Genomic DNA, 12,818 nt, shown 5'->3' on the forward strand with positions numbered 1-12,818 from the left:
AGCTTCATTTTGACTTGTTTAAAGGACATTACATCAAACTTGGATCAGCCTGCAGTGTGTTTTTCCACTTTCATTTTGAGTATAAATCCAAATTCAGACTCCCATGGGTTGATACATTTCATTTTCATTGGTAATCTTTGTCTGACTTTGTTGTCAGCACGTTCAACTATGGAAAGAATGTAAGTAGTTAATAAAAATATTTGATTCATTCAGATCTACAGCGTGTTATGTTAGTGTTCCCTTTATTTTTTTTTAGCAGTATATACCAGTATTCTAGTATATACTATACAACATTTACCAGATTTTTCATTCTTCTGCTTCTTCTTCTTGACTTGATCACCATCGTTGCACATCATTATACATGTTTCCACAGTTTCCACATTTCCCATGTAATTTCTCCATTACAGCGCCATGTTGAGCTGCCTGTCAGGAACTTGTTTGCCTGGAGGATCAGGAATCACCAATGCCCGCATTTTAAACTCATCGGATCTGGATTATTATAATCGGGATTATTCGCTTCATATCATTCCCCCAACTAGCAGTGAGACTTTTTGTCTTAAAGAGATCCTGTGATTGCAAACGCCTCAAGCGTACCTTCATGAGAAGGCAAACGTGCACTCTTACTAGTTGTACTTGGTACAACCACTAGATGGCAACACAGCGTTGGTTTTTGATTAAACTGTTGAAGTTCAAGATAACATAATCGGGACAAAGTTTTTTGTTGCTTCAGTGCCATTGACGGCAGTAGACGTTCTATCCATTTTGATTGGGAGGGGCTGTCAATCATTACTATAAATACATTTGTAAATGTTAATGTAAACTATTAAAATGAATAAAAAGTTCAAACGTTTATGGCACCAAGTAACACTATTAAAGATTATTTTCATAGTATTTAATACATTAAGGGCGCTAGACGTCCAATTCTTTTAACTAGAAAAACTGGCTTTGAATCCTCATGTTTCAGTGCCATTGATAGCGCTAGATATCCAATCCGTTTAGACCAGGGGTGCCCCTCACTTCGATCGCAACGCTGGTGTGTGTACCTCGCGGGATGAAAAAAAGAACAAATAAAAAAAAATGGCGGAAAACAGACAAAGCTGAAAAAGCAGTTTCTGCTCTTGCACCGCTCTTTAAAATAAACCACTGTATTTTAAGCCAAAAGAACTCTTGTGTTTGATAGAACAATAGGTCTATATGCTGCCAGAGCAGTTTCATGGCGCATTAAGCCCCCGAACTAGTTTTAATTTGTCTGTTTTACCCTGGAGACTCCAGTTTACAGACACCGCGCAACTGCTTTTGTTTCAACCCAGCCATAAAAAGAATAATTATTTATTATTCGAAATGTCTATCATTTTTAGCTTAGAATCATTAACTGGTGTCTAGTATTTTGTTTAAAAAAAAAAAAAAAAAAAAAAGATTTAAAAAAATTATTCAATCTCATTTTAAACGTTGAAGCAAATTACGTCACAATGAAAAAAATACTCTGAAAATAGGTCACGGATATCTACCTCGTAACTAGTTTTTTATTTGTTTCTGTCGCGTTTTCGCCGATATTTTAGATGATAAATAATCGATCCAAACAAAGAGAAATTGAAAAAAAAAGTAAATATTTGAAAAAGAAAATTTTGACAACTCCTTGATGTCTGCGATTTCTGCATCGCGACCCTTGTTATATTACCGTGTGTCATACATAAAATCCCCTAAAAGTTTGGCTGTGGCCATTCACGGCTATGTCTTGACACTCGGTGATACACGCTACACAGAGTTTTTGGATCAAAACATGGTTAGTACGCGATAATTTCTCGTTGAATTCAAAGTGTCTTTAATTTTGATGTCATTCTCTCACCTCGAGTTAGGGTTTTGGGGTTTAATTTTTTTTTGTTTTTTTTTAATGCCCGCTATTCAAAAAATTTTTGTCCCCCAGAAAATTGAGATTTTAAGCTTTCCAATGATGTATCACACATGCATATTGAACAATTTTGAGATGTAGCCAAACGGGGGGGCCTTCGACTTCAAGTCGCCTGAAATGCACATACTAAATTATGTCGTGTAAGCCACATATGAGGTTATTTATATGAGGGGAAAAAAACGCTGTTCAGTTACAATGCTGCCCAAAAATATTGGCACTCCTGCAATTCTGTCAGGTAATGCTCAATTTCTCCCAGAAAATGATTGCAATTACAAATGCTTTGGTAGCAATATCTTCATTTATGTTGCTTGCAATGAAAAAACTCAAAAGAGAAAGGAAAAAATATTAAATCATTATCATTTTACACAAAACTCCAAAAATGGGCCGGACAAAAGAATTGGCACCCTTTGAAAAATCATTTAATGCTTCTCTAATTTGTGTAATTAACAGCACCTGTTACTACCTGCGGCACATAACAGGTGGCGACAATAACTCAATCACAATTGCAGCCAGTTAAAATAGATTAAAGTTGACTCAAGCTCTGTCCTCTGTCCTTGTGTGTACCACATTGAGCATGGAAAAAGAAAGAAGACCACAGAAGTGTCTGAGGACTTAAGGAGCAAAATTGTGAGGAAGCATGGGCAATTTCAAGGCTACAAGTCCATCTCCAAAGACCTGAATGTTCCTGTGTCTACCGTGCGCAGTGTCATCAATAAGAGTAAAGCCCATGGCACTGTGGCTAAACTTCCTAGATGTGGACGGAAAAGAAAAATTGAGTAGAGATTTCAAGGAAAGATTGTGCGGATGGTGAATAAAGAACCTCGACTATAATCCAAACAAGTTCAAGCTGTCCCGCAGTCCAAGGGTACAGCAGTGTCTACCTGTACTATCCGTCGGTGTCTGAATGAAAAGGGACTATGGTAGGATACCCATGAAGACCCCACTTCTGACCCAGACATAAAAAAGCCAGGCTGGAGTTTGCCATAACTTACCTGAGGAAGCTAAAAATGTTTTGGAAGAATGTTCTCTGGTTAGATGAAACAAAAGTATAGCTTTTTGGGAAAAGGCTGATGCCTGATGGCTCAACATAGAGTTTACAGGGGAAAAAAACGAGGCCTTCAAAGAAAAGAACACTGTCCCCACGGTCAAACATGGCGGGGTTTCCCTGATGTTTTGGGGTTGCTTTGCTACCTCTGGCACTGGACTGCTTGACCGTGTGCATGGCATTATGAAGTCTGAAGACTACCAACAAATTTTGCAGCATAATGTAGGGACCAGTGTGAGAAAACTGGCTCTCCCTCGGCGGTCATGGGTCTTCCATCTGGACAATGACCCAAAACACACTTTTAAAAGCACTAGAAAATGGTTAGCGAGAAAGCATTTTGTTTTCATTAAAATTGTCTTGATTTAAAATTCATTGAGTATAAATTATTATCATTTATTAATTAAAAGAAAATGGGAAAAAAAGCAAACAAAAAAAAAAACAATCATTCATGACTAATGAAAAAACATAACAGGTATAAAAAGACATAAAACCAACTTCTTAACTGAAGTCATTGGCTGCCACGGACGGGACTAGACGTGCAATCCTTTTGGATTGGGAGGGGCGAATTAACGTTGAAAATGAGCATTCACGGTCAGTCCTCACGTTTTAAAGAAACTGGACGTCTATTGCCGTCAGCAGCATGCAATGAGTTGTTATGTGAAAAAAATGCAACCCTAACTACAGTGTATTTCTGTTTGTATTCATTTTAATGTAATTATTTTTACGTTTATTAACATTGTAATAATTTATACATTTATTTGTAACTTTATAAAAATATTTTCAAAAAAAGAATGTAAAAATATGAATTGCAAATGTTAAAATTTTTATGTTTAAATTTTAATGATCAAAAATAGACACTTGTCTTATAAAGGGTTAAAATTACAGGCGATTCAAAACACCTTGATGTTCATTTCATTATATTTCTTTATTTTGTACATAACCACAGCAATCAAAAATGCATATTTAATTGTGTATCAGCCACCGTTCACCGCCAATCTATATGCTACACTTTTGTGTCCGATTTTGCGTAGCTCTTGAAGGCACCGCGGCTTTCTGGGTTGGACAGGAAACGACGGAGCCTCGCGGCGTGTCCCCTCCGCGGTCAGGGAGAAGAATGGGATACATGCGGACCGCATTCAGCCTCAAAACATGAACACGACGGATACTTTCAAGTAGTTCCATTCCGTTTTTTCGAAAAAAAAAATAGGGCTCATTTCCCGAGACCCGTAAAGCGTAACGCATCTTCACTCAACCCAGGACCTTCTTTGTGGATCCCATTTCACTGTAAGTTCTTTTTATCCACTACGCCGACGTGTATCTCTTCTAATATTCTTTTCAACTTTTCCTGCGGTGTTCCGCAACGCCCTCGTTTTAGGAAAACAATTATTTCATTCAAGTGTTTATCGTGAAAAGCAGTAGTCTGCCGCACTTCTTAAGGGAAAAAAAAGAAACAAAAAATCGCTATTCTCATCCCAAAAGGAGCATCTGTGAATCCTTTGGCCTTAAAAAAAAATGGATATGCAACCAGGCTGTGAGCATAGGAATATGATATTGCAGTTATTATGGGAAAGGAGGTCTTATGTGGTGTTTATAAGTCTTAAAAAACGTTGAAATGAATGGTTTAGGAGCCCAGTTGTCTCCGTTGTAGTCTCCACCCTGGTGTGCTGAGCTAGGGGAGGCCATCAGCATGTCTTCATGGCCGATGGATGGTCTTGTCACGCGTTTGGCTTCATGAAAATTCAATTTTTATCATTTTAGGGGTGTTATATGTGAAACGAATTAGGTGTTTTATTGTGTAGTGTAGCCACCAATTGTTACCAGTTTTAATCCCCGCTAGTTGTTGACGTCACCGGCTGGGATTGGGTATCTTGTTAGCATCCATTCAAAGCTAGCGAACCTACAAATTAGCCCAAATTTTTACTTAAGTAAGAGTAGCGGTAATTTAAAATATTAATCAAGTATATGTAAAAGAACTCATTTTTAAAAAATGGTGAAAAGATTCTCAATTTATGAGGAACTGCTGACAATGAATGATTTTTTTATTTTTATTTTTTTAAAGCAATGGTATATTTTCGTCAGCTGTATGAATTATAATACTGTTTACTAGAAAATACAATTTCTATGAGAAACTGCAGTGGTAGCTTTGCTTTCACAGGTAAACCCCTTGGGGGTCACATCCTACTGATTGCAGGTCACTTCCTGTTGATTTGGGAACATTATATGGTCACTTCCTGTTGATATCAGGGTATTTCCTGTTGATATTTTGACATGAATGAGTGTCAGTGGCATAGGCGTACATGGCTGTCAATGGAATCCAAGTACATTGCATCAATAGAGATAGATGGCTGTCAAAGGCATCAATGTACATGGCCGTCATTGACATGGACGTACATGGGCGTCATTGGCAAGGGCGTACATGGGCGTCATTGGCAAGGGCGTACATGGCCGTCAATGGCATGGACGTACATGGCCGTCAATGGCATGGGGGTACCCGGCCGTCAATGGCATGGGCGTATATGGCCGTCAATGGCATGGGCGTACATGGCCGTCAATGGCATGGGCGTACATGGCCGTCAATGGCATGGGCGTACATGGCCGTCAATGGCATGGGCGTACATGGCCGTCAATGGCATGGGCGTACATGGCTGTCAATGGAGTCCAAGTACATTGCATCAATAGAATCGAGATTCATGGCCGTCAATGGCAAGGACGTACGCGGCCGTCATTGGCATGGACGTACGTGGCCGTCATTGGCAAGGACGTACGTGGCCGTCAATGGCAAGGACCTACGTGGCCATCATTGGCATGGACGTACTTGCCTGGTACACCAGACTCAACGCTGTTCCAGCTATTTCTCTCAGTGTTTGAAAAATACAGGGAGAATAGTCTGGCAGAGCCAGGCAATGGACATACATGGCTGTCAATGAAATCCAAGTACATTGCCTCAATACTATCAAGATACACAGCTCTCAATGGCATGGATGTACATGGTTGTCAATGGCATGGACGTACATGGCTGTCAATGGAATCCAAGTACATGGCATCAATAGAATTGAGATACATGGCCGTCATTGGCAAGGACATGCATGGTTGTCAATGGCATCGACTTTCTTGAGCGCCACTGGGCTGTAATGGTAGGTTTTTGGCAAAAACTACAACCAACCATGTTTCTCTTTCATTGGAAAATAAAGGGGAAATTTTGGTCATTAGAAATGAATCGAACAACGCAAACTGCAACTGCATCCCATTAGAAACGAAGGTTTTTGGCAAATTTTGTGTACAACTTTTATGCCCCTTGCCTTCCTAAAAAATTTTATGTATGAATTATGTGAATTGGATAAAAATTGTAACACTAGCTACATTTTGAAAAAAAAAGAAAAACATTTTGGCGCGAACGGTAATTTTTTTAGGTCATTCAATAGATTCTTTGTGTCACACGAAAATACGGGAATTCCATGCAAAGCTACCATCAACTAGGGGTGGGGACCTCTGGGTACCTCACGATATGATATGCGATACAAGGCTACCTGATAAAGACGACCTCACGATATTTCGATACAACAATTGTCGATACATGGGTCAAGAAATCATTCTGGGATATTCTACAAAACAACTAATAAGCAGTTAAACAAGTATTTTCATCCATTTTAATCGCTGTCGACCTACTCAAGATGGCTGCCAGTAACGCACGCCGCTGTAAAAAAGGTAGCACTTGTCTCACTTGCCAAGATTATTGAGTAATCATGTAGTGTCCAATCATCCTTCTGCTTTGAATTGGAATGTGTTTATCACTGGTAGATGTCCAATCCGTTCAAAGTTGGAGGGTGGCAGCGTTCATTCGCTGCTATCCCTCCAACTTCAAACGGATTGGACGTCTGTGGCCGTTCATAGCAGCCAATGCAAAGCTCCAAGTTGGGGCATTTCATGTCATTTCCAGTTGATTTTCGGTCACTTCCTTTCGGGGCATACATGGGTCACTTCTTGTTGATTTTGGGGCATTAACAGGTCACTTCCTGTTGATTTTGGTAGGTATGTCCCCGATCCGATCACGTGATTGGAAATTGGAGCGATCAATTATTCAGAGGATGGGAATCGGACAAAAAGGATCGATTTAATCAATTAACGCAAATAATTCCATTAGAAAAAAGCTTCAAATCAAATTTAGCTGCTTTGAGGATTCATTTAATTAGAGTGGTGTTGTAATGGTTTGTTTTGAAAATGTTTGCATTTAGTTTAGTAGTATTGATTTGGGTGGACACAATGCCCTCTAGTTGCAACAGTGAATGCGACATAACTGATGTAAAATGGCTTAATCCAGCTGCTCCCTGTTAAAACCAAGATAAGGTTGTAAATTTATGTTTGTTTGTTTTTTTATGCTTTCGTAATTTAGTTTATAGTTGTATTTAGCCTTTTTTTTTGGAGGAAAAAGAGTTTGAACGATTTGTTAAGAGCATTGTAAAAAAGTTAGTGTTTAAGCTTTTGCTATGCAAGTTTACCAATTGATCTTTTATTGTACTTAGATCCTCATTTATTTATTTATTTTTTTTTTTTACACCACTCGAGGCTAAGCTTAGGTATTTCAATTTATTTTTAAATGAAAGTGCAATTCTGCATAGTTTGAAGAAATATTTTACATCTCCTTAAATATATTCTGCAATGCATTAAATGTTCCTAATCCGATTACTCGATAATTCAAGCGAACTATTTGATAGATTAATCAACTACTAAAATAATTGATAGCTGTAGCCCTGGAAAATGTACATTTTTTTCTTTTAATACTATATGACTGTATAGTCCAATGCAAAATAATTGTTCGAGTCATCCAATATTATCGGGTAGCCTGACAAAAGCATTTTAAAATGATATTGGATGATTTCGACATCGGTTTTGGGCCAATATGCATGTTGCCTTCAAGCTGACTGTAAGCCTTTTGGCTTTATACACGGGTTGGTCACAGCTTACCACAGCAGTTATGCTAATTGACCATTAGATGTCTCCAAACTAAGATGCTTAAGATTTGTAATGTTAGCATTATCATTATGAAAGCATCCAGTGAAGCGTCACAATACAATTAGCCGTAATATGTTAAGTACAATACTGCATGTCTACACTGCTGGCCAAAAGTATTGGCACACCTGCAATTCTGTCAGATAATGCTCAATTTCTCCCAGAAAATGATTGCAATAACAAATGCTTTGGTAGTAATATCTTCATTTATTTTGCTTGCAATGAAAAAACACGAACGTGAATGGAAAAAAAATTAAACACAAAACTCCAAAAATGGGCCAAAAGTATTGGCACCCTTTGAAAAATCATGTGATGCTTCTCTAATTTGTGTAATTAACAGCACCTGTTACTTACCTGTGGCACATACAGGTGGTGGCAATAACTAAATCACACTTGCAGCCAGTTAAAATGGATTAAAGTTGACTCAATCACTGTTCTTTGTCCCTGTGTGTATCACATTGAGCATGGAGAAAAGAAAGAAGACCAAAGAACTGTCTGTGGACTTGAAAAGCCAGATTGTGAGGAAGCATGGGTAATCTCACGACCATCTCCAAAGACCTGAATGTTCCTGTGTCTACCGTGCGCGGTGTCATCAATAAGTGTAAGCCCATGGCACTGTGGCTAACATCCCTAGATGTGGAAGGAAAACAAAAATTGACGAGAGATTTCAACAAAAGATTGTGCGGTTGGTGGATAAAGAACCTCGACGAACATCCAAACAAGTTCAAGCTGTCCCGTAGTCCGAGGGTACAACAGTGTCAACCCGTACTATTCGTCGGCGTCTGAATGAAAAGGGACCGTAGGATACCCAGGAAGACCCCACTTCTGACCGAGACACATAAAAAAAGTCAGGCTGGAGTTTGCCAAAACTTACCTGAGAATGCCAAAAATGTTTTAGAAGAATGTTTTCTGGTCTGATGAGACAAAAGTAGTGCTTTTTGGGAAAAGGCATCGACATAGAGTTTACAGGGATAAAAATGAGGCCTTCAAAGAAAATAACACGGTCTCCACAGTCAAACATGGTGGAGGTTCCCTGATGTTTTGGAGTTGCTTTGCTGCCTCTGGTACTGGACAGCTTGACAGTGTGCATGGCATGATGAAGTCTGAAGACTACTAACAAATTTTGTAGCATAATGTAGGGCCCAGTTTGAAAAAGCTGGGTCAACCTCAGAGGTCATGGGTCTTCCAGCAGGACAATGCCCGAAAACTCACTTCAAAAAGCACTAGAAAATGGTTTGAGAGAAAGCACTGGAGACTTCTAAAGTGGCCAGCAATGAGTCTAGACCTGAATCCCACAGAACACCTGCGGAGAGATATGAAAATGGCAGTTTGGATAAGGCACCCTTCAAATCGCAGAGGCCTGGATCAGTTGGCCAAAGAAGAATGGTCTAAAATTCCAGCAGAGCATTGTAAGAAACTCATTGATGGATACTGGAAGCGGTTGTTTGCAGCTATTTTGTCTAAAGATTGTGCTACCAAGTATTAGGCTGAGGGTGCCAATACTTTTGTCCGTCCCATTTTTGGAGTTTTGTGTAAAATGATAATGATTTAATTTGTTTTTCCATTCTCTTTTGTGTTTTTTCATTGCAAGCATAATAAATGAAGCTATTACTACCAAAGCATTTGTAATTGCAATCATTTTCTGGGAGAACTTGAGCATTATCTGACAGAATTGCAGAGGTGCCAGTACTTTTGGCCAGCAGTGTAACTCGTCTGCCATTGACGTCTATTTGGGAGGCTTGTCAGCGATTAATGCCCCAAATGTTACGTAACATGTCCAGCATTCTTATCGTGATATTTCAAAATTTTTATCACTCACCTAAACTCTTAAGAGTAATATCGTCGATATGGCACAGACTTAACAGGGAGTTTTCCCAATTCCTAAAGTAAACATGCATGGGCTCTGGGTGTGTTCCTCCTCTGAACACCAGCTTGTTCTGTTAACATTTTGCTGACCTTTGGCTGCGGCCTTTTGTAGCGTTTGCAAACAAAAGCAAAAATCTCTCCTGCTTCAGAAACGATAGCTCTTCCTGTTGGCCTTTTGGCGCACTTATATCGGCACATGCAGTGGCATTAAATTGGGTTGGTTTTGTTTTTTGTTGAATGTGGCAAATGATTAACTCATTAGCAGACAATGACGACGCTAAACGTCCAAACCATTTAGACTGTTCGTTCATTCGCCCCTCCCGGTCAAAATGGATTGGACGTCTAGCGCCGTCAGTGGCAGCGGATGAGTTAAATAATATTTTTTGTTAAATTACTTTAGCGTATTACTTGGCGTGGTAACGACTAACCAGCGTGTCTGTTTTAAATTCATTTTAATTGTAGTAATTGTTTCTACTATTAACTTTGTATTTATTCCTGTATTTATATTTCAAAAATATTTTTTAAAATCAATAATTATTAAATATTAAAATTTTAAAAATGCTAACATCCTTTTTAAAATAATAATAATAATGATAGTCACTTGCCTTATAAAGGGTTTAAGGTCTTAAAAATGAAAAAAAAAAAATTTTTTTTAGATGTAAAAATTAAAGAATTTGAAAATTTAATAAATACAAATGAGGAATTTATTAATAAAATTCTTCCTTTTTATTTTCAAAACCAAAAACAATTTAAATAAATACAAATTTTATTTTTTAATAAATATTCTATAGTTTTTTTTTTTTTAAGATTTAATCCGTTTGAGCTGTATTTTTCAACTTTGTTTTTATTAATGTATTTTTAACTTTAATTCTTGAAAAAATATATTTTATCATTATTATTCATCTAAAAAAAATAAAATAATTGTTAATATTTAATTTTTCAAGTGACCAAAAATAATCACTTGCTTTTTAAAGTTTAAAGTCTTAAATTTTTTTTTTATGTTAAAAAAAGAATTATATAGATCTCATGGTTTTTTTTTTAGATTTAATCTTTTTGAGCTGTATCTTTCAATTTAGTTTTTAATAATGTATTAATTTCTATCTGTTTATAATTCTTTAAAAAAATATTTTTTAAAACCTTATTATTCATCTAAAAAAAATTTATTTTTTAAGTGACCACAAATAGTCACTTGCTTTTTAAAGTTCAGTCTTAAATTATTTTTTTGTATAATAAAGTTAATAAAAAACTTGTATTTATGTATATATATATATATATATGTATATGTATATATATATATATTTATGTAAATGCAGAAATGCTTGAACATTTTAGGAAAAAAATAAAACATTTTTGAAAGTTTGAAAAAACTTTCAAAAACTTTTAAATGTATAGATTTTATTTTTTTTACTTTTATTCTTTTCATCTTTTTAAGATTTTTAATTAAAAGATTTCTTCATTTTTAGATATATTTTTCAATTTAATTTTAGTATGATTTTATTTTCATACCATTTCTATGTACTTCTGCATTCCTCCAATACTTTATATATTCATATCTAGTATTTAAACAAATTTTAACCAACGACTAGACAAGTTACGCTTGACAGTCATGAAGATTGTCATCAGACAAACACTCCTCGGAAAAAGTCTCGGAGAAAGTCTTCCGAAATGCTACAATGGGGACGAACTGCGAAGTGACTGCTCCTGTTTTCTGAATGATAGGATTGGACACAAGGAGGGCAGACGCATCTCCACTCATTCATGATTCTTGGTCACTTGCACACTTGGGTGAATGCTTGACTTTGACCTACAATTGCTCCATTACCAGGAAAAAAAGGCGGCATCAGGACTTGATGCAAACATCGGAAAATACCAGTTAGTAAGGGAAGCATTATACAATAAGGATGGGACAATACTTAACCCTATATTGCCAAATGTATCACATTTGATACACCTAAAATTTCATGATTTTAAGACTAATTCAGTATTTTGACATTTCTTTTTGGGAAAAAAAAAAAATGATGGATGCAAGTCAACACATGCATCTGCAGGTTCCATGAAAAAAACAAACAGGATTTAGCAAATGTAATAGATATCTGAGCGCTTATTACACATATTCATTTTGACTTTTCCTTTTACAAATTAAAAAAAAAAAGTTTCATTAGGACCTTGTTTTTCAAATTTTGGGATTCTCTGATGATTGCTTCATATTGCTGGCATTAAAGGGTTAAACTTGCGATACGATACACCTTGATATGCCAGAGTCACAATACGATACGTCATCAAAAAAAGGTTTAAAAAAAATACTATGTAAATAAAACTTTATTTTTGTTTCAGTTTTAGGGCTGCAGCTATCGATTATATCAGTAATTGATTCATCTATCAATTAGTTTGAATAATCGAGTCATCGGATTAGGAACATTTAATGCGTTTCAGAATAAATTTGAGAAGATGTTAAAGGCTTGTTAAGTTTGTACTTTCAAAGAGCGTTAAATTTGAATACAAAATACTGTAAAATTCCCAAGTGTTTTTTAAGCTATGCAGAATTGCACTGTCATTTCACACGAGCAATTAATGCATTCAATAATAAATTAAAATACCTCAAACGGTATAAAAAAAAAAAATCTAAGTACAACAAAGGAATAATTGGCTAACTTGCATAGTTATACTGTATATAATAATAACTTGCTTTTTATTTTTTACACAATGCTTTTAACAAATCATTCAAACACATATTCCCACACAAAACTGCTAATATAGCTCTAAATTACGAATGCATAAACAATCACATTAGCGCAAACAAAAACATAACCTTATGTTGGTCTTAACACGGGGCGGCCAAATCTAGCCATATTAGATGAATTACATCATATTCACTGTTGCCACTGGAGGGCAGTGTATCCATCTAAGTCAATAAAACTAAACACAAACATTTTTAGAACAAACCATTACAACGCCACTAATTAAACGAGTTCACAAAGCAGCAAAGTTTGA

At 36.5% G+C, this 12,818-nt stretch overlaps 1 protein-coding gene across 2 annotated transcripts in view; it reads left to right on the forward strand.

Moving 5' to 3' along the window:
- The first annotated feature begins 4,007 nt into the window (after positions 1-4,007).
- raph1b (Ras association (RalGDS/AF-6) and pleckstrin homology domains 1b) overlaps positions 4,008-12,818 on the forward strand; it is an 84,164-nt gene continuing 75,353 nt past the window's right edge. For both annotated transcript variants that reach the window (XM_057818780.1, XM_057818789.1), the window contains exon 1: positions 4,008-4,238. The gene's annotated coding sequence lies outside the window, so the exon portion shown is untranslated. The remainder of the gene's footprint in view (positions 4,239-12,818) is intronic.

This window comes from Corythoichthys intestinalis, chromosome 2, assembly GCF_030265065.1.
Source record: "Corythoichthys intestinalis isolate RoL2023-P3 chromosome 2, ASM3026506v1, whole genome shotgun sequence".
Lineage (NCBI taxonomy): Eukaryota > Metazoa > Chordata > Actinopteri > Syngnathiformes > Syngnathidae > Corythoichthys > Corythoichthys intestinalis.